A 22,513-nucleotide genomic window follows, 5' to 3' on the forward strand; every position below is an offset into this window, starting at 1 on the left:
AAACTGGAGCAGCAGCACAGCCAGGTGGACTGGGGACAGCAAGGAGTCATCATGTCAGGTAGTCCTGGGGCATAGTCCTAGGGCTCAGGTCCTCCGAGAGAGAGAAAGAGAGAAGGAGAGAATTAGAGAACGCACACTTAGATTCAACCAGGACACCGAATAGGACAGGAGAAGTACTCCAGATATAACAAACTGACCCTAGCCCCCCGACACATAAACTACTGCAGCATAAATACTGGAGGCTGAGACAGGAGGGGTCAGGAGACACTGTGGCCCACTCCGAGGACACCCCCGGACAGGGCCAAACAGGAAGATATAATTGCTGTATACTGCTGTATAAGTACAACACGCTAACAGATTGCACCACAGGATCCATCAACAACACGCACTGATCACCATATTTTGCAGAAACTGGGATGTACGATATTCGAACCAACTCAAAATCACCATTGAGGTACCTGGCTAGCTCAGTCGGTAGAGCATGACACTCTTAATTTTAGGGTCGTGGGTTCGAGCCCCACGTTAGGTGATTATTTTCTCTGCCGAAACACCAACTCACTTCGCAAACAACCATCCGCTTGGAATTTCGAGCAAGCTTTCCACACTGCATAGCTGGTGATACCGAAGGCTATGAATTTGTATTCTATCTCTGCCAGCACTCTGACCTGTCATCTCAATGACATACCTATTACTGGTGAATTGTACTCCTAAATGGATTGAATAAATTATAATTTTCCGGACAAGAAATAGACAGGCAGAGGCTTCAAGAACAATACTTGCTCCTGGTGGGGCTTGAACTCATAACCTTCGCATCTAATTGCTGTATACTGCTGTATAAGTACAACACGCTAACAGATTGCACCACAGGATCCATCAACAACACTCTCACTGATCACCATATTTTGCAGAAACTGGGCTGTACGATATTCGTACCAAGTCAAAAATACTGTTGAGGTACCTGGCTAGCTCAGTCGGTAGAGCATGAGACTCTTAATCTCAGGGTCGTGGGTTCGAGCCCCATGTTAGGTGAATATTTTCTCTGCCGAAGCACCAACTCACTGCGCAAACAACCATCCGCTTGGAATTTCGAGCAAGCTTGCCACACTGCATAGCTGGTGATACAGAAGGCTATGAATTTGTATTCTATCTCTGCCTGCACTCTGACCTGTCATCTCAATGACATGCCTATTACCGGTGAATTGTACTCCTAAATTGATTAAAAAATTATCATTTTCCGGACAAGAAATAGACAGGCAGAGGCTTCAAAGAGAATACTTGCTCCTGGTGGACCTTGAACTCATAACCTTCGCATCTAATTGCTGAATACTCCTGTATGAGTACAACACGCTAACAGATTGCACCACAGGATCCATCAACAACACGCACTGATCACCATATTTTGCAGAAACTGGGATGTAAGATATTCGAACCAACTCAAACTCACCATTGAGGTACCTGGCTAGCTCAGTCGGTAGAGCATGAGACTCTTAATCTCAGGGTCGTGGGTTCGAGCCCCATGTTAGGTGATTATTTTCTCTGCCGAAGCACCAACTCACTTCGCAAACAACCATCCGCTTGGAATTTCGAGCAAGCTTGCCACACTGCATAGCTGGTGGTACAGAAGGCTATGAATTTGTATTCTATCTCTGCCTGCACTCTGACCTGTCATCTCAATGACATACCTATTACCAATGAATTGTACTCCTAAATGGATTGAATAAATTATCATTTTCCGGACAAGAAATAGACAGGCAGAGGCTTCAAGAAGAATACTTGCTCCTGGTGGGCCTTGAACTCATAACCTTCGCATCTAATTGCTGTATACTGCTGTATAAGTACAACACGCTAACAGATTGCACCACAGGATCCATCAACAACACGCACTGATCACCATATTTTGCAGAAACTGGGATGTACGATATTCGAACCAACTCAAAATCACCATTGAGGTACCTGGCTAGCTCAGTCGGTAGAGCATGAGACTCTTAATCTCAGGGTCGTGGGTTCGAGCTCCACGTTAGGTGATTATTTTCTCTGCCGAAGCACCAACTCACTTCACAAACAGCCTGGAGCTTGGAATTTCGAGCAGGCTTGCATAGCTGGTGATACAGAAGGCTGTGAATTTGTATTCTATCTCTTCCTGCACTCTGACCTGTCATCTCAATGACATACCTATTACCAATGAATTGTACTCCTAAATGGATTGAATAAATTATCATTTTCCGGACAAGAAATAGACTAGCAGAGACATCAAGAACAATACTTGCTCCTGGTGGGGCTTGAACTCATAACCTTATCATCTAATTGCTGTATACTGCTGTATAAGTACAACACGCTAACAGATTGCACCACAGGATCCATCAACAACACTCTCACTGATCACCATATTTTGCAGAAACTGGGCTGTAAGATATTCGTACCAAGTCAAAAATACTATTGAGGTACCTGGCTAGCTCAGTCGGTAGAGCATGAGACTCTTAATCTCAGGGTCGTGGGTTCGAGCCCCACGTTAGGTGATTATTTTCTCTGCCGAAGCACCAACTCACTTCGCAAACAGCCATCCGCTTGGAATTTCGAGCAGGCTTGCCAGCCTGCATAGCTGGTGATACAGAAGGCTATGAATTTGTATTCTATCTCTGCCAGCACTCTGACCTGTCATCTCGATGACATACCTATTACCGATGAATTGTACTCCTAAATGGATTGAATAAATTATCATTTTCCGGGAAAGAAATAGACAAGCAGAGGCTTCAAGAACAATTCTTGCTCCTGGTGGGGCTTGAACTCATAACCTTATCATCTAATTGCTGTATACTGCTGTATAAGTACAACACGCTAACAGATTGCACCACAGGATCCATCAACAACACGCACTGATCACCATATTTTGCAGAAACTGGGCTGTACGATATTCAAACCAACTCAAAATCACCATTGAGGTACCTGGCTAGCTCAGTCGGTAGAGCATGAGACTCTTAATCTCAGGGTCGTGGTTTCGAGCCCACGTTAGTTGATTATTTTCTCTGCCGAAGCACCAACTCACTTCGCAAACAACCATCCGCTTGGAATTTCGAGCAGGCTTGCCAGCCTGCATAGCTGGTGATACAGAAGGCTATGAATTTGTATTCTATCTCTGCCTGCACTCTGACCTGTCATCTCAATGACATACCTATTACCAATGAATTGTACATCTAAATGGATTGAATAAATTATAATTTTCCGGACAAGAAATAGACAGGCAGAGGCTTCAAGAAGAAAACTTGATCCTGGTGGGCCTTGAACTCATAACCTTCGCATCTAATTGATGTATACTGCTGTATAAGTACAACACGCTAACAGATTGCACCACAGGATCCATCAACAACACTCTCACTGATCACCATATTTTGCAGAAACTGGGCTGTACGATATTCAAACCAACTCAAAATCACCATTGAGGTACCTGGCTAGCTCAGTCGGTAGAGCATGAGACTCTTAATCTCAGGGTCGTGGTTTCGAGCCCACGTTAGTTGATTATTTTCTCTGCCGAAGCACCAACTCACTTCGCAAACAACCATCCGCTTGGAATTTCGAGCAGGCTTGCCAGCCTGCATAGCTGGTGATACAGAAGGCTATGAATTTGTATTCTATCTCTGCCTGCACTCTGACCTGTCATCTCAATGACATACCTATTACCAATGAATTGTACATCTAAATGGATTGAATAAATTATAATTTTCCGGACAAGAAATAGACAGGCAGAGGCTTCAAGAAGAAAACTTGATCCTGGTGGTCCTTGAACTCATAACCTTCGCATCTAATTGATGTATACTGCTGTATAAGTACAACACGCTAACAGATTGCACCACAGGATCCATCAACAACACTCTCACTGATCACCATATTTTGCAGAAACTGGGCTGTACGATATTCAAACCAACTCAAAATCACCATTGAGGTACCTGGCTAGCTCAGTCGGTAGAGCATGAGACTCTTAATCTCAGGGTCGTGGTTTCGAGCCCACGTTAGTTGATTATTTTCTCTGCCGAAGCACCAACTCACTTCGCAAACAACCATCCGCTTGGAATTTCGAGCAGGCTTGCCAGCCTGCATAGCTGGTGATACAGAAGGCTATGAATTTGTATTCTATCTCTGCCTGCACTCTGACCTGTCATCTCAATGACATACCTATTACCAATGAATTGTACATCTAAATGGATTGAATAAATTATAATTTTCCGGACAAGAAATAGACAGGCAGAGGCTTCAAGAAGAAAACTTGATCCTGGTGGGCCTTGAACTCATAACCTTCGCATCTAATTGCTGTATACTCCTGTATAAGTACAACACGCTAACAGATTGCACCACAGGATCCATCAACAACACGCACTGATCACCATATTTTGCAGAAACTGGGATGTAAGATATTCGAACCAACTCAAACTCACCATTGAGGTACCTGGCTAGCTCAGTCGGTAGAGCATGAGACTCTTAATCTCAGGGTCGTGGGTTCGAGCTCCACGTTAGGTGATTATTTTCTCTGCCGAAGCACCAACTCACTTCGCAAACAGCCATCCGCTTGGAATTTCGAGCAGGCTTGCAAGCCTGCATAGCTGGTGATACAGAAGGCTATGAATTTGTCTTCTATCTCTGCCTGCACTCTGACCTGTCATCTCGATGACATACCTATTACCGATGAATTGTACTCCTAAATGGATTGAATAAATTATCATTTTCCGGACAAGAAATAGACAGGCAGAGGCTTCAAGAACAATACTTGCTCCTGGTGGGGCTTGAACTCATAACCTTATCATCTAATTGCTGTATACTGCTGTATAAGTACAACACGCTAACAGATTGCACCACAGGATCCATCAACAACACTCTCACTGATCACCATATTTTGCAGAAACTGGGCTGTACGATATTCGTACCAAGTCAAAAACTCTACTGAGGTACCTGGCTAGCTCAGTCGGTAGAGCATGAGACTCTTAATCTCAGGGTCGTGGGTTCGAGCCCCACGTTAGGTGATTATTTTCTCTGCCGAAGCACCAACTCACTTCGCAAACAGCCATCCGCTTGGAATTTCGAGCAGGCTTGCCACACTGCATAGCTGGTGATACAGAAGGCTATGAATTTGTATTCTATCTCTTCCTGCACTCTGACCTGTCATCTCAATGACATACCTATTACCAATGAATTGTACTCCTAAATGGATTGAATAAATTATCATTTTCCGGACAAGAAATAGACAGGCAGAGGCTTCAAGAAGAATACTTGCTCCTGGTGGGCCTTGAACTCATAACCTTCGCATCTAATTCAAATCAAATCAAATCAAATTTATTTATATAGCCCTTCGTACATCAGCTGATATCTCAAAGTGCTGTACAAAAACCCAGCCTAAAACCCCAAACAGCAAGCAATGCAGGTGTAGAAGCACGGTGGCTAGGAAAAACTCCCTAGAAAGGCCAAAACCTAGGAAGAAACCTAGAGAGGAACCAGGCTATGTGGGGTGGCCAGTCCTCTTCTGGCTGTGCCGGGTGGAGATTATAACAAAACATGGTCAAGATGTTCAAATGTTCATAGATGACCAGCATGGTCGAATAATAATAAGGCAGAATAGTTTAAACTGGAGCAGCAGCACAGTCAGGTGGACTGGGGACAGCAAGGAGTCATCATGTCAGGTATTCCTGGGGCATGGTCCTAGGGCTCAGGTCAGTTGAAACTGGAGCAGCAGCACAGCCAGGTGGACTGGGGACAGCAAGGAGTCATCATGTCAGGTAGTCCTGGGGCATAGTCCTAGGGCTCAGGTCCTCCGAGAGAGAGAAAGAGAGAAGGAGAGAATTAGAGAACGCACACTTAGATTCAACCAGGACACCGAATAGGACAGGAGAAGTACTCCAGATATAACAAACTGACCCTAGCCCCCCGACACATAAACTACTGCAGCATAAATACTGGAGGCTGAGACAGGAGGGGTCAGGAGACACTGTGGCCCACTCCGAGGACACCCCCGGACAGGGCCAAACAGGAAGATATAATTGCTGTATACTGCTGTATAAGTACAACACGCTAACAGATTGCACCACAGGATCCATCAACAACACGCACTGATCACCATATTTTGCAGAAACTGGGATGTACGATATTCGAACCAACTCAAAATCACCATTGAGGTACCTGGCTAGCTCAGTCGGTAGAGCATGAGACTCTTAATTTTAGGGTCGTGGGTTCGAGCCCCACGTTAGGTGATTATTTTCTCTGCCGAAACACCAACTCACTTCGCAAACAACCATCCGCTTGGAATTTCGAGCAAGCTTTCCACACTGCATAGCTGGTGATACCGAAGGCTATGAATTTGTATTCTATCTCTGCCAGCACTCTGACCTGTCATCTCAATGACATACCTATTACTGGTGAATTGTACTCCTAAATGGATTGAATAAATTATAATTTTCCGGACAAGAAATAGACAGGCAGAGGCTTCAAGAACAATACTTGCTCCTGGTGGGGCTTGAACTCATAACCTTCGCATCTAATTGCTGTATACTGCTGTATAAGTACAACACGCTAACAGATTGCACCACAGGATCCATCAACAACACTCTCACTGATCACCATATTTTGCAGAAACTGGGCTGTACGATATTCGTACCAAGTCAAAAATACTGTTGAGGTACCTGGCTAGCTCAGTCGGTAGAGCATGAGACTCTTAATCTCAGGGTCGTGGGTTCGAGCCCCATGTTAGGTGAATATTTTCTCTGCCGAAGCACCAACTCACTGCGCAAACAACCATCCGCTTGGAATTTCGAGCAAGCTTGCCACACTGCATAGCTGGTGATACAGAAGGCTATGAATTTGTATTCTATCTCTGCCTGCACTCTGACCTGTCATCTCAATGACATGCCTATTACCGGTGAATTGTACTCCTAAATTGATTAAAAAATTATCATTTTCCGGACAAGAAATAGACAGGCAGAGGCTTCAAAGAGAATACTTGCTCCTGGTGGACCTTGAACTCATAACCTTCGCATCTAATTGCTGAATACTCCTGTATGAGTACAACACGCTAACAGATTGCACCACAGGATCCATCAACAACACGCACTGATCACCATATTTTGCAGAAACTGGGATGTAAGATATTCGAACCAACTCAAACTCACCATTGAGGTACCTGGCTAGCTCAGTCGGTAGAGCATGAGACTCTTAATCTCAGGGTCGTGGGTTCGAGCCCCACGTTAGGTGATTATTTTCTCTGCCGAAGCACCAACTCACTTCGCAAACAACCATCCGCTTGGAATTTCGAGCAAGCTTGCCACACTGCATAGCTGGTGGTACAGAAGGCTATGAATTTGTATTCTATCTCTGTCTGCACTCTGACCTGTCATCTCAATGACATACCTATTACCAATGAATTGTACTCCTAAATGGATTGAATAAATTATCATTTTCCGGACAAGAAATAGACAGGCAGAGGCTTCAAGAAGAATACTTGCTCCTGGTGGGCCTTGAACTCATAACCTTCGCATCTAATTGCTGTATACTGCTGTATAAGTACAACACGCTAACAGATTGCACCACAGGATCCATCAACAACACGCACTGATCACCATATTTTGCAGAAACTGGGATGTACGATATTCGAACCAACTCAAAATCACCATTGAGGTACCTGGCTAGCTCAGTCGGTAGAGCATGAGACTCTTAATCTCAGGGTCGTGGGTTCGAGCTCCACGTTAGGTGATTATTTTCTCTGCCGAAGCACCAACTCACTTCACAAACAGCCTGGAGCTTGGAATTTCGAGCAGGCTTGCATAGCTGGTGATACAGAAGGCTGTGAATTTGTATTCTATCTCTTCCTGCACTCTGACCTGTCATCTCAATGACATACCTATTACCAATGAATTGTACTCCTAAATGGATTGAATAAATTATCATTTTCCGGACAAGAAATAGACTAGCAGAGACATCAAGAACAATACTTGCTCCTGGTGGGGCTTGAACTCATAACCTTATCATCTAATTGCTGTATACTGCTGTATAAGTACAACACGCTAACAGATTGCACCACAGGATCCATCAACAACACTCTCACTGATCACCATATTTTGCAGAAACTGGGCTGTAAGATATTCGTACCAAGTCAAAAATACTATTGAGGTACCTGGCTAGCTCAGTCGGTAGAGCATGAGACTCTTAATCTCAGGGTCGTGGGTTCGAGCCCCACGTTAGGTGATTATTTTCTCTGCCGAAGCACCAACTCACTTCGCAAACAGCCATCCGCTTGGAATTTCGAGCAGGCTTGCCAGCCTGCATAGCTGGTGATACAGAAGGCTATGAATTTGTATTCTATCTCTGCCAGCACTCTGACCTGTCATCTCGATGACATACCTATTACCGATGAATTGTACTCCTAAATGGATTGAATAAATTATCATTTTCCGGGAAAGAAATAGACAAGCAGAGGCTTCAAGAACAATTCTTGCTCCTGGTGGGGCTTGAACTCATAACCTTATCATCTAATTGCTGTATACTGCTGTATAAGTACAACACGCTAACAGATTGCACCACAGGATCCATCAACAACACGCACTGATCACCATATTTTGCAGAAACTGGGCTGTACGATATTCAAACCAACTCAAAATCACCATTGAGGTACCTGGCTAGCTCAGTCGGTAGAGCATGAGACTCTTAATCTCAGGGTCGTGGTTTCGAGCCCACGTTAGTTGATTATTTTCTCTGCCGAAGCACCAACTCACTTCGCAAACAACCATCCGCTTGGAATTTCGAGCAGGCTTGCCAGCCTGCATAGCTGGTGATACAGAAGGCTATGAATTTGTATTCTATCTCTGCCTGCACTCTGACCTGTCATCTCAATGACATACCTATTACCAATGAATTGTACATCTAAATGGATTGAATAAATTATAATTTTCCGGACAAGAAATAGACAGGCAGAGGCTTCAAGAAGAAAACTTGATCCTGGTGGGCCTTGAACTCATAACCTTCGCATCTAATTGATGTATACTGCTGTATAAGTAAAACACGCTAACAGATTGCACCACAGGATCCATCAACAACACTCTCACTGATCACCATATTTTGCAGAAACTGGGCTGTACGATATTCAAACCAACTCAAAATCACCATTGAGGTACCTGGCTAGCTCAGTCGGTAGAGCATGAGACTCTTAATCTCAGGGTCGTGGTTTCGAGCCCACGTTAGTTGATTATTTTCTCTGCCGAAGCACCAACTCACTTCGCAAACAACCATCCGCTTGGAATTTCGAGCAGGCTTGCCAGCCTGCATAGCTGGTGATACAGAAGGCTATGAATTTGTATTCTATCTCTGCCTGCACTCTGACCTGTCATCTCAATGACATACCTATTACCAATGAATTGTACATCTAAATGGATTGAATAAATTATAATTTTCCGGACAAGAAATAGACAGGCAGAGGCTTCAAGAAGAAAACTTGATCCTGGTGGGCCTTGAACTCATAACCTTCGCATCTAATTGATGTATACTGCTGTATAAGTACAACACGCTAACAGATTGCACCACAGGATCCATCAACAACACTCTCACTGATCACCATATTTTGCAGAAACTGGGCTGTACGATATTCAAACCAACTCAAAATCACCATTGAGGTACCTGGCTAGCTCAGTCGGTAGAGCATGAGACTCTTAATCTCAGGGTCGTGGTTTCGAGCCCACGTTAGTTGATTATTTTCTCTGCCGAAGCACCAACTCACTTCGCAAACAACCATCCGCTTGGAATTTCGAGCAGGCTTGCCAGCCTGCATAGCTGGTGATACAGAAGGCTATGAATTTGTATTCTATCTCTGCCTGCACTCTGACCTGTCATCTCAATGACATACCTATTACCAATGAATTGTACATCTAAATGGATTGAATAAATTATAATTTTCCGGACAAGAAATAGACAGGCAGAGGCTTCAAGAAGAATATTTGCTCCTGGTGGGGCTTGAACTCATAACCTTGTCATCTAATTGCTGTCTACTGCTGTATAAGTACAACACGCTAACAGATTGCACCACAGGATCCATCAACAACACTCTCACTGATCACCATATTTTGCAGAAACTGGGCTGTACGATATTCGTACCAAGTCAAAAATACTACTGAGCTACCTGGCTAGCTCAGTCGGTAGAGCATGAGACTCTTAATCTCAGGGTCGTGGGTTCGATCCCAACGTTAGGTGATTATTTTCTCTGCCGAAGCACCAACTCACTTCGCAAACAACCATCCGCTTGGAATTTCGAGCAAGCTTGCCACACTGCATAGCTGGTGATACAGAAGACTATGAATTTGTATTCTATCTCTGCCTACACTCTGACCTGTCATCTCAATGACATACCTATTACCGGTGAATTGTACTCCTAAATGGATTGAATAAATTATCATTTTCCGGACAAGAAATAGACAGGCAGAGGCTTCAAGAACAATACTTGCTCCTGGTGGAGCTTGAACTCATAACCTTATCATCTAATTGCTGTATACTGCTGTATAAGTACAACACGCTAACAGATTGCACCACAGGATCCATCAACAACACTCTCACTGATCACCATATTTTGCAGAAACTGGGCTGTACGATATTCGAACCAACTCAAAATCACCATTGAGGTAACTGGCTAGCTCAGTCGGCAGAGCATGAGACTCTTAATCTCAGGGTCGTGGGTTCGAGCTCCACGTTAGGTGATTATTTTCTCTGCCGAAGCCAACTCACTTCGCAAACATTCTGGAGCTTGGAATTACGAGCAGGCTTGCATAGCTGGTGATCCAGAAGGCTGTGAATTTGTATTCTATCTCTTCCTGCACTCTGACCTGTCATCTCAATGACATACCTATTACCAATGAATTGTACTCCTAAATGGATTGAATAAATTATCATTTTCCGGACAAGAAATAGACAGGCAGAGGCTTCAAGAAGAATACTTGCTCCTGGTGGGCCTTGAACTCATAACCTTCGCATATAATTCAAATCAAATCAAATCAAATCAAATGTATTTATATAGCCCTTCGTACATCAGCTGATATCTCAAAGTGCTGTACAGAAACCCAGCCTAAAACCCCAAACAGCAAGCAATGCAGGTGTAGAAGCACGGTGGCTAGGAAAAACTCCCTAGAAAGGCCAAAACCTAGGAAGAAACCTAGAGAGGAACCAGGCTATGTGGGGTGGCCAGTCCTCTTCTGGCTGTGCCGGGTGGAGATTATAACAAAACATGGTCAAGATGTTCAAATGTTCATAGATGACCAGCATGGTCGAATAATAATAAGGCAGAATAGTTGAAACTGGAGCAGCAGCACAGTCAGGTGGACTGGGGACAGCAAGGAGTCATCATGTCAGGTATTCCTGGGGCATGGTCCTAGGGCTCAGGTCAGTTGAAACTGGAGCAGCAGCACAGCCAGGTGGACTGGGGACAGCAAGGAGTCATCATGTCAGGTAGTCCTGGGGCATAGTCCTAGGGCTCAGGTCCTCCGAGAGAGAGAAAGAGAGAAGGAGAGAATTAGAGAACGCACACTTAGATTCACACAGGACACCGAATAGGACAGGAGAAGTACTCCAGCAAACTGACCCTAGCCCCCCGACACATAAACTACTGCAGCATAAATACTGGAGGCTGAGACAGGAGGGGTCAGGAGACACTGTGGCCCACTCCGAGGACACCCCCGGACAGGGCCAAACAGGAAGGATATAATTGCTGTATACTGCTGTATAAGTACAACACGCTAACAGATTGCACCACAGGATCCATCAACAACACTCTCACTGATCACCATATTTTGCAGAAACTGGGCTGTACGATATTCGTACCAAGTCAAAAATGCTATTGAGGTAACTGTCTAGCTCAGTCGGTAGAGCATGAGACTCTTAATCTCAGGGTCGTGGGTTCGAGCTCCACATTAGGTGATTATTTTCTCTGCCGAAGCACCAACTCACTTCGCAAACAGCCATCCGCTTGGAATTTCGAGCAGGCTTGCCAGCCTGCATAGCTGGTGATACAGAAGGCTATGAATTTGTATTCTATCTCTGACTGCACTCTGACCTGTCATCTCAATGACATACCTATTACCAATGAATTGTACTCCTAAATGGATTGAATAAATTATAATTTTCCGGACAAGAAATAGACAGGCAGAGGCTTCAAGAAGAATACTTGTTCCTGGTGGGCCTTGAACTCATAACCTTATCATCTAATTGCTGTATACTGCTGTATAAGTACAACACGCTAACAGATTGCACCACAGGATCCATCAACAACACTCTCACTGATCACCATATTTTGCAGAAACTGGGCTGTACGATATTCGTACCAAGTCAAAAATACTATTGAGGTACCTGGCTAGCTCAGTCGGCAGAGCATGAGACTCTTAATCTCAGGGTCGTGGGTTCGAGCCCCACGTTAGGTGATTATTTTCTCTGCCGAAGCACTAACTCACTTCGCAAACAGCCTGGAGCTTGGAATTTCGAGCAGGCTTGCATAGCTGGTGATACAGAAGGCTGTGAATTTGTATTCTATCTCTTCCTGCACTCTGACCTGTCATCTCAATGACATACCTATTACCAATGAATTATACTCCTAAATGGATTGAATAAATTATCATTTTCCGGACAAGAAATAGACAGGCAGAGGCTTCAAGAAGAATACTTGCTCCTGGTGGGCCTTGAACTCATAACCTTCGCATCTAATTGCTGTATACTGCTGTATAAGTACAACACGCTAACAGATTGCACCACAGGATCCATCAACAACACTCTCACTGATCACCATATTTTGCAGAAACTGGGCTGTACGATATTCGTACCAAGTCAAAAATACTGTTGAGGTACCTGGCTAGCTCAGTCGGTAGAGCATGAGACTCTTAATCTCAGGTTCGTGGGTTTGAGCCCCACGTTAGGTGATTATTTTCTCTGCCGAAGCACCAACTCACTTCGCAAACAGCCATCCGCTTGGAATTTCGAGCAGGCTTGCCACACTGCATAGCTGGTGATACAGAAGGCTATGAATTTGTATTCTATCTCTGCCTGCACTCTGACCTGTCATCTCAATGACATACCTATTACCGATGAATTGTACTCCTAAATGGATTGAATAAATTATCATTTTCCGGACAAGAAATAGACAGGCAGAGGCTTCAAGAACAATACTTGCTCCTGGTGGGGCTTGAACTCATAACCTTATCATCTAATTGCTGTATACTGCTGTAGAAGTACAACACGCTAACAGATTGCACCACAGGATCCATCAACAACACTCTCACTGATCACCATATTTTGCAGAAACTGGGCTGTACGATATTCGTACCAAGTCAAAAACACTATTGAGGTACCTGGCTAGCTCAGTCGGTAGAGCATGAGACTCTTAATCTCAGGGTCGTGGGTTCGAGCCCCACGTTAGGTGATTATTTTCTCTGCCGAAGCACCAACTCACTTCGCAAACAGCCATCCGCTTGGAATTTCGAGCAGGCTTGCCAGCCTGCATAGCTGGTGATACAGAAGGCTATGAATTTGTATTCTATCTCTGCCTGCACTCTGACCTGTCATCTCAATGACATACCTATTACTAATGAATTGTGCTCCTAAATGAATTGAATAAATTATAAATTTCCGGACAAGAAATAGACAGGCAGAGGCTTCAAGAAGAATACTTGCTCCTGGTGGGCCTTGAACTCATAATCTTATCATCTAATTGCTGTATACTGCTGTATAAGTACAACACGCTAACAGATTGCACCACAGGATCCATCAACAACACTCTCACTGATCACCATATTTTGCAGAAACTGGGCTGTACGATATTCGTACCAAGTCAAAAATACTATTGAGGTACCTGGCTAGCTCAGTCGGCAGAGCATGAGGCTCTTAATCTCAGGGTCGTGGGTTCGAGCCCCACGTTAGGTGATTATTTTCTCTGCCGAAGCACTAACTCACTTCGCAAACAGCCTGGAGCTTGGAATTTCGAGCAGGCTTGCATAGCTGGTGATACAGAAGGCTGTGAATTTGTATTCTATCTCTTCCTGCACTCTGACCTGTCATCTCAATGACATACCTATTACCAATGAATTGTACTCCTAAATGGATTGAATAAATTATCATTTTCCGGACAAGAAATAGACAGGCAGAGGCTTCAAGAAGAATACTTCCTGGTGGGCCTTGAACTCATAACCTTCGCATCTAATTGCTGTATACTGCTGTATAAGTACAACACGCTAACAGATTGCACCACAGGCTCCATCAACAACACACACCGATGACCATATTTTGCAGAAACTGGGATGTACGATATTCGAACCAACTCAAAATCACCATCGAGGTACCTGGCTAGCTCAGTCGGTAGAGCATGAGACTCTTAATCTCAGGGTCGTGGGTTTGAGCCCCACGTTAGGTGATTATTTTCTCTGCCGAAACACCAACTCACTTCGCAAACAACCATCCGCTTGGAATTTCGAGCAAGCTTGCCACACTGCATAGCTGGTGATACAGAAGGCTATGAATTTGTATTCTATCTCTGCCTGCACTCTGACCTGTCATCTCAATGACATACCTATTACCGGTGAATTGTACTCCTAAATGGATTGAATAAATTATCATTTTCCGGACAAGAAATAGACAGGCAGAGGCTTCAAGAACAATACTTGCTCCTGGTGGGGCTTGAACTCATAACCTTATCATCGTACCAAGTCAAAACCTTATTCGTACCAAGTCAAAAATACTATTGAGGTACCTGGCTAGCTCAGTTGGTAGAGCATGAGACTCTTAATCTCAGGGTCGTGGGTTCGAGCCCCACGTTAGGTGATTATTTTCTCTGCCGAAGCACCAACTCACTTCGCAAACAGCCATCCGCTTGGAATTTCGAGCAGGCTTGCCACACTGCATAGCTGGTGATACAGAAGGCTATGAATTTGTATTCTATCTCTGCCTGCACTCCGACCTGTCATCTCAATGACATACCTATTACCGATGAATTGTACTCCTAAATGGATTGAATAAATTATCATTTTCCGGACAAGAAATAGACAGGCAGAGGCTTCAAGAAGCATACTTGCTCCTGGTGGGCCTTGAACTCATAACCTTCGCATCTAATTGCTGTATACTGCTGTATAAGTACAACACGCTAACAGATTGCACCGCAGGATCCATCAACAACACGCACTGATCACCATATTTTGCAGAAACTGGGCTGTACGATATTCGTACCAAGTCAAAAATACTATTTACGTACCTGGCTAGCTCAGTCGGTAGAGCATGAGACTCTTAATCTCAGGGTCGTGGGTTCGAGCCCCACGTTAGGTGATTATTTTCTCTGCCGAAGCACCAACTCACTTCGCAAACAACCATCCGCTTGGAATTTCGAGCAAGCTTGCCACACTGCATAGCTGGTGATACAGAAGGCTATGAATTTGTATTCTATCCCTGCCTGCACTCTGACCTGTCATCTCAATGACATACCTATTACCGATGAATTGTACTCCTAAATGGATTGAATAAATTATCATTTTCCGGACAAGAAATAGACAGGCAGAGGCTTCAAGAACAATACTTGCTCCTGGTGGAGCTTGAACTCATAACCTTATCATCTAATTGCTGTATACTGCTGTATAAGTACAACACGCTAACAGATTGCACCACAGGATCCATCAACAACACTCTCACTGATCACCATATTTTGCAGAAACTGGGCTGTACGATATTCGTACCAAGTCAAAAATACTATTGAGGTACCTGGCTAGCTCAGTCGGCAGAGCATGAGACTCTTAATCTCAGGGTCGTGGGTTCGAGCCCCACGTTAGGTGATTATTTTCTCTGCCGAAACACCAACTCACTTCGCAAACAACCATCCGCTTGGAATTTCGAGCAAGCTTGCCACACTGCATAGCTGGTGATACAGAAGGCTATGAATGTGTATTCTATCTCTGCCTGCACTCTGACCGTCATCTCAATGACATACCTATTACCGGTGAATTGTACTCCTAAATGGATTGAATAAATTATCCTTTTCCGGACAAGAAATAGACAGGCAGAAGCTTCAAGAACAATACTTGCTCCTGGTGGGGCTTGAACTCATAACCTTATCATCTAATTGCTGTATACTGCTGTATAAGTACAACACGCTAACAGATTGCACCACAGGATCCATCAACAACACTCTCACTGATCACCATATTTTGCAGAAACTGGGATGTAAGATATTCGAACCAACTCAAAATCACCATCGAGGTACCTGGCTAGCTCAGTCGGTAGAGCATGAGACTCTTAATCTCAGGGTCGTGGTTTCGAGCCCCACGTTGGACTTTCGAGCAAGCTTGCCACACTGCATAGCTGATGATACAGAAGGCTATGCATTTGTATTCTAACTCTGCCTGCACTCTGACCTGTCATCTGAATGACATACCTATTACCGATGAATTGTACTCCTAAATGGATTGAATAAATGATCATTTTCCGGACAAGAAATAGACAGGCAGAGGCTTCAAGAACAATACTTGCTCCTGGTGGGGCTTGAACTCATAACCTTATCATCGTACCAAGTCAAAACCTTATTCGTACCAAGTCAAAAATACTATTGAGGTACCTGGCTAGCTCAGTCGGTAGAGCATGAGACTCTTAATCTCAGGGTCGTGGGTTCGAGCCCCACGTTAGGTGACTATTTTCCCTGCCGAAGCACCAACTCACTTCACAAACAGCCATCCGCTTGGAATTTCGAGCAGGCTTGCCAGCCTGCATGGCTGGTGATACATAGAAGGCTATGAATTTGTATTCTATCTCTGCCTGCACTCTGACCTGTCATCACAATGACATACCTATTACCAATGAATTTTACTCCTAAATGGATTGAATAAATTATCATTTTCCGGACAAGAAATAGACAGGCAGAGGCTTCAAGAACAATACTTGCTCCTGGTGGGGCTTGAACTCATAACCTTATCATCTAATTGCTGTATACTGCTGTATAAGTACAACACGCTAACAGATTGCACCACAGGATCCATCAACAACACGCACTGATCACCATATTTTGCTAAAACTGGGATGTAAGATATTCGAACCAACTCAAAATCACCATCGAGGTACCTGGCTAGCTCAGTCGGTAGAGCATGAGACTCTTAATCTCAGGGTCGTGGTTTCGAGCCCCACGTTGGACTTTCGAGCAAGCTTGCCACACTGCATAGCTGATGATACAGAAGGCTATGAATTTGTGTTCTATCTCTGCCTGCACTCTGACCTGTCATCTCAATGACATACCTATTACCAATGAATTGTACTCCTAAATGGATTGAATAAATTATAATTTTCCGGACAAGAAATAGACAGGCAGAGGCTTCAAGAAGAATACTTGCTCCTGGTGGGCCTTGAACTCATAACCTTCGCATCTAATTGCTGTATACTGCTGTATAAGTACAACACGCTAACAGATTGCACCACAGGATCCATCAACAACACGCACTGATCACCATATTTTGCAGAAACTGGGATGTAAGATATTCGAACTAACTCAAAATCACCATCGAAGTACCTGGCTAGCTCAGTCGGTAGAGCATGAGACTCTTAATCTCAGGGTCGTGGGTTCGAGCCCCACGTTAGGTGATTATTTTCTCTGCCGGAGCACTTCGCAAACAACCATCCGCTTGGAATTTCGAGCAAGCTTGCCACACTGCATAGCTGGTGATACAGAAGGCTATGAATTTGTATTCTATCTCTGCCTGCACTCTGACCTGTCATCTCAATTACATACCTATTACAGATGAATTGTACTCCTAAATGGATTGAATAAATTATCATTTTCCGGACAAGAAATAGACAGGCAGAGGCTTCAAGAACAATACTTGCTCCTGGTGGGGCTTGAACTCATAACCTTGTCATCTAATTGCTGTATACTGCTGTATAAGTACAACACGCTAACAGATTGCACCGCAGGATCCATCAACAACACGCACTGATCACCATATTTTGCAGAAACTGGGCTGTACGATATTCGTACCAAGTCAAAAATACTATTCACGTACCTGGCTAGCTCAGTCGGTAGAGCATGAGACTCTTAATCTCAGGGTCGTGGGTTCGAGCCCCACGTTAGGTGATTATTTTCTCTGCCGAAGCACCAACTCACTTCGCAAACAGCCATCCGCTTGGAATTTCGAGCAGGCTTGCCACACTGCATAGCTGGTGATACAGAAGGCTATGAATTTGTATTCTATCTCTGCCTGCACTCCGACCTGTCATCTCAATGACATACCTATTACCGATGAATTGTACTCCTAAATGGATTGAATAAATTATCATTTTCCGGACAAGAAATAGACAGGCAGAGGCTTCAAGAAGCATACTTGCTCCTGGTGGGCCTTGAACTCATAACCTTCGCATCTAATTGCTGTATACTGCTGTATAAGTACAACACGCTAACAGATTGCACCGCAGGATCCATCAACAACACGCACTGATCACCATATTTTGCAGAAACTGGGCTGTACGATATTCGTACCAAGTCAAAAATACTATTCACGTACCTGGCTAGCTCAGTCGATAGAGCATGAGACTCTTAATCTCAGGGTCGTGGGTTCGAGCCCCACGTTAGGTGACTATTTTCCCTGCCGAAGCACCAACTCACTTCACAAACAGCCATCCGCTTGGAATTTCGAGCAAGCTTGCCACACTGCATAGCTGGTGATACAGAAGGCTATGAATTTGTATTCTATCTCTGCCTGCACTCTGACCTGTCATCTCAATTACATACCTATTACAGATGAATTGTACTCCTAAATGGATTGAATAAATTATCATTTTCCGGACAAGAAATAGACAGGCAGAGGCTTCAAGAACAATACTTGCTCCTGGTGGGGCTTGAACTCATAACCTTGTCATCTAATTGCTGTATACTGCTGTATAAGTACAGCACGCTAACAGATTGCACCACAGGATCCATCAACAACACTCTCACTGATCACCATATTTTGCAGAAACTGGGCTGTACGATATTCGTACCAAGTCAAAAATACTACTGAGGTACCTGGCTAGCTCAGTCGGTAGAGCATGAGACTCTTAATCTCAGGGTCGTGGGTTCGAGCCCCACGTTAGGTGATTATTTTCTCTGCCGAAGCACCAACTCACTTCGCAAACAGCCATCCGCTTGGAATTTCGAGCAGGCTTGCCACACTGCATAGCTGGTGATACAGAAGGCTATGAATTTGTATTCTATCTCTGCCTGCACTCCGACCTGTCATCTCAATGACATACCTATTACCGATGAATTGTACTCCTAAATGGATTGAATAAATTATCATTTTCCGGACAAGAAATAGACAGGCAGAGGCTTCAAGAAGCATACTTGCTCCTGGTGGGCCTTGAACTCATAACCTTCGCATCTAATTGCTGTATACTGCTGTATAAGTACAACACGCTAACAGATTGCACCGCAGGATCCATCAACAACACGCACTGATCACCATATTTTGCAGAAACTGGGCTGTACGATATTCGTACCAAGTCAAAAATACTATTCACGTACCTGGCTAGCTCAGTCGGTAGAGCATGAGACTCTTAATCTCAGGGTCGTGGGTTCGAGCCCCACGTTAGGTGATTATTTTCTCTGCCGAAGCACCAACTCACTTCGCAAACAACCATCCGCTTGGAATTTCGAGCAAGCTTGCCACACTGCATAGCTGGTGATACAGAAGACTATGAATTTGTATTCTATCTCTGCCTACACTCTGACCTGTCATCTCAATGACATACCTATTACCGGTGAATTGTACTCCTAAATGGATTGAATAAATTATCATTTTCCGGACAAGAAATAGACAGGCAGAGGCTTCAAGAACAATACTTGCTCCTGGTGGAGCTTGAACTCATAACCTTATCATCTAATTGCTGTATACTGCTGTATAAGTACAACACGCTAACAGATTGCACCACAGGATCCATCAACAACACTCTCACTGATCACCATATTTTGCAGAAACTGGGCTGTACGATATTCGAACCAACTCAAAATCACCATTGAGGTAACTGGCTAGCTCAGTCGGCAGAGCATGAGACTCTTAATCTCAGGGTCGTGGGTTCGAGCTCCACGTTAGGTGATTATTTTCTCTGCCGAAGCACCAACTCACTTCGCAAACATTCTGTAGCTTGGAATTACGAGCAGGCTTGCATAGCTGGTGATCCAGAAGGCTGTGAATTTGTATTCTATCTCTTCCTGCACTCTGACCTGTCATCTCAATGACATACCTATTACCAATGAATTGTACTCCTAAATGGATTGAATAAATTATCATTTTCCGGACAAGAAATAGACAGGCAGAGGCTTCAAGAAGAATACTTGCTCCTGGTGGGCCTTGAACTCATAACCTTCGCATCTAATTCAAATCAAATCAAATCAAATCAAATTTATTTATATATCCCTTCGTACATCAGCTGATATCTCAAAGTGCTGTACAGAAACCCAGCCTAAAACCCCAAACAGCAAGCAATGCAGGTGTAGAAGCACGGTGGCTAGGAAAAACTCCCTAGAAAGGCCAAAACCTAGGAAGAAACCTAGAGAGGAACCAGGCTATGTGGGGTGGCCAGTCCTCTTCTGGCTGTGCCGGGTGGAGATTATAACAAAACATGGTCAAGATGTTCAAATGTTCATAGATGACCAGCATGGTCGAATAATAATAAGGCAGAATAGTTGAAACTGGAGCAGCAGCACAGTCAGGTGGACTGGGGACAGCAAGGAGTCATCATGTCAGGTATTCCTGGGGCATGGTCCTAGGGCTCAGGTCAGTTGAAACTGGAGCAGCAGCACAGCCAGGTGGACTGGGGACAGCAAGGAGTCATCATGTCAGGTAGTCCTGGGGCATAGTCCTAGGGCTCAGGTCCTCCGAGAGAGAGAAAGAGAGAAGGAGAGAATTAGAGAACGCACACTTAGATTCACACAGGACACCGAATAGGACAGGAGAAGTACTCCAGATATAACAAACTGACCCTAGCCCCCCGACACATAAACTACTGCAGCATAAATACTGGAGGCTGAGACAGGAGGGGTCAGGAGACACTGTGGCCCACTCCGAGGACACCCCCGGACAGGGCCAAACAGGAAGGATATAATTGCTGTATACTGCTGTATAAGTACAACACGCTAACAGATTGCACCACAGGATCCATCAACAACACGCACTGATCACCATATTTTACAGAAACTGGGATGTACGATATTCGAACCAACTCAAAATCACCATTGAGGTACCTGGCTAGCTCAGTCGGTAGAGCATGAGACTCTTAATCTCAGGGTCGTGGGTTCGAGCCCCACGTTAGGTGATTATTTTCTCTGCCGAAACACCAACTCACTTCGCAAACAACCATACGCTTGGAATTTCGAGCAAGCTTGCCACACTGCATAGCTGGTGATACCGAAGGCTATGAATTTGTATTGTATCTCTGCCTGCACTCTGACCTGTCATCTCAATGACATACCTATTACCGATGAATTGTACTCCTAAATGGATTGAATAAATTATCATTTTCCGGACAAGAAATAGACAGGCAGAGGCTTCAAGAACAATACTTGCTCCTGGTGGGGCTTGAACTCATAACCTTATCATCTAATTGCTGTATACTGCTGTATAAGTACAACACGCTAACAGATTGCACCACACGATCCATCAACAACACTCTCACTGATCACCATATTTTGCAGAAACTGGGCTGTACGATATTCGTACCAAGTCAAAAATACTATTGCGGTACCTGGCTAGCTCAGTCGGTAGAGCATGAGACTCTTAATCTTAGGGTCGTGGGTTCGAGCTCCACATTAGGTGATTATTTTCTCTGCCGAAGCACCAACTGACTTCGCAAACAGCCATCCGCTTGGAATTTCGAGCAGTCTTGCAAGCCTGCATAGCTGGTGATACAGAAGGCTATGAATTTGTATTCTATCCCTGCCTGCACTCTGACCTGTCATCTCAATGACATACCTATTACCGATGAATTGTACTCCTAAATGGATTGAATAAATTATCATTTTCCGGGAAAGAAATAGACAAGCAGAGGCTTCCAGAACAATTCTTGCTCCTGGTGGGGCTTGAACTCATAACCTTATCATCTAATTGCTGTATACTGCTGTATAAGTACAACACGCTAACAGATTGCACCACAGAATCCATCAACAACACTCTCACTGATCACCATATTTTGCAGAAACTGGGCTGTACGATATTCGTACCAAGTCAAAAATACTAGTGAGGTACCTGGCTTGCTCAATCGGTAGAGCATGAGACTCTTAATCTCAGGTTCGTGGGTTCGAGCCCCACGTTAGGTGATTATTTTCTCTGCCGAAGCACCAACTCACTTCGCAAACAACCATCCGCTTGGAATTTCGAGCAAGCTTGCCACACTGCATAGCTGGTGATACAGAAGGCTATGAATTTGTATTCTATCTCTGCCTACACTCTGACCTGTCATCTCAATGACATACCTATTACAGGTGAATTGTACTCCTAAATGGATTGAATAAATTATCATTTTC

General features: G+C 44.2%; 13 non-coding genes across 13 annotated transcripts; all 13 read left to right on the forward strand.

The window, feature by feature from the left end:
• Positions 1-2,443: 2,443 nt before the first annotated feature.
• Positions 2,444-2,516, forward strand: trnak-cuu (transfer RNA lysine (anticodon CUU)). Its single transcript has one exon. It is a non-coding gene; the product is annotated as a tRNA-Lys (tRNA).
• Positions 2,517-4,936: 2,420 nt separating this feature from the next.
• On the forward strand, positions 4,937-5,009 carry trnak-cuu (transfer RNA lysine (anticodon CUU)). Its single transcript has one exon. It is a non-coding gene; the product is annotated as a tRNA-Lys (tRNA).
• A 2,145-nt stretch (positions 5,010-7,154) lies between these two features.
• trnak-cuu (transfer RNA lysine (anticodon CUU)) lies at positions 7,155-7,227 on the forward strand. The gene has a single exon. It is a non-coding gene; the product is annotated as a tRNA-Lys (tRNA).
• Positions 7,228-8,144: 917 nt separating this feature from the next.
• Positions 8,145-8,217, forward strand: trnak-cuu (transfer RNA lysine (anticodon CUU)). The gene has a single exon. It is a non-coding gene; the product is annotated as a tRNA-Lys (tRNA).
• Positions 8,218-13,344: 5,127 nt separating this feature from the next.
• trnak-cuu (transfer RNA lysine (anticodon CUU)) lies at positions 13,345-13,417 on the forward strand. Its single transcript has one exon. It is a non-coding gene; the product is annotated as a tRNA-Lys (tRNA).
• Positions 13,418-14,738: 1,321 nt separating this feature from the next.
• Positions 14,739-14,811, forward strand: trnak-cuu (transfer RNA lysine (anticodon CUU)). The gene has a single exon. It is a non-coding gene; the product is annotated as a tRNA-Lys (tRNA).
• A 425-nt stretch (positions 14,812-15,236) lies between these two features.
• Positions 15,237-15,309, forward strand: trnak-cuu (transfer RNA lysine (anticodon CUU)). The gene has a single exon. It is a non-coding gene; the product is annotated as a tRNA-Lys (tRNA).
• A 1,277-nt stretch (positions 15,310-16,586) lies between these two features.
• On the forward strand, positions 16,587-16,659 carry trnak-cuu (transfer RNA lysine (anticodon CUU)). The gene has a single exon. It is a non-coding gene; the product is annotated as a tRNA-Lys (tRNA).
• Positions 16,660-17,528: 869 nt separating this feature from the next.
• trnak-cuu (transfer RNA lysine (anticodon CUU)) lies at positions 17,529-17,601 on the forward strand. Its single transcript has one exon. It is a non-coding gene; the product is annotated as a tRNA-Lys (tRNA).
• A 417-nt stretch (positions 17,602-18,018) lies between these two features.
• On the forward strand, positions 18,019-18,091 carry trnak-cuu (transfer RNA lysine (anticodon CUU)). The gene has a single exon. It is a non-coding gene; the product is annotated as a tRNA-Lys (tRNA).
• A 925-nt stretch (positions 18,092-19,016) lies between these two features.
• trnak-cuu (transfer RNA lysine (anticodon CUU)) lies at positions 19,017-19,089 on the forward strand. Its single transcript has one exon. It is a non-coding gene; the product is annotated as a tRNA-Lys (tRNA).
• A 425-nt stretch (positions 19,090-19,514) lies between these two features.
• On the forward strand, positions 19,515-19,587 carry trnak-cuu (transfer RNA lysine (anticodon CUU)). The gene has a single exon. It is a non-coding gene; the product is annotated as a tRNA-Lys (tRNA).
• A 1,646-nt stretch (positions 19,588-21,233) lies between these two features.
• Positions 21,234-21,306, forward strand: trnak-cuu (transfer RNA lysine (anticodon CUU)). Its single transcript has one exon. It is a non-coding gene; the product is annotated as a tRNA-Lys (tRNA).
• The last annotated feature ends 1,207 nt before the right edge of the window (positions 21,307-22,513 follow it).

Source organism: Oncorhynchus clarkii, chromosome 2 (assembly GCF_045791955.1).
Source record: "Oncorhynchus clarkii lewisi isolate Uvic-CL-2024 chromosome 2, UVic_Ocla_1.0, whole genome shotgun sequence".
NCBI lineage: Eukaryota > Metazoa > Chordata > Actinopteri > Salmoniformes > Salmonidae > Oncorhynchus > Oncorhynchus clarkii.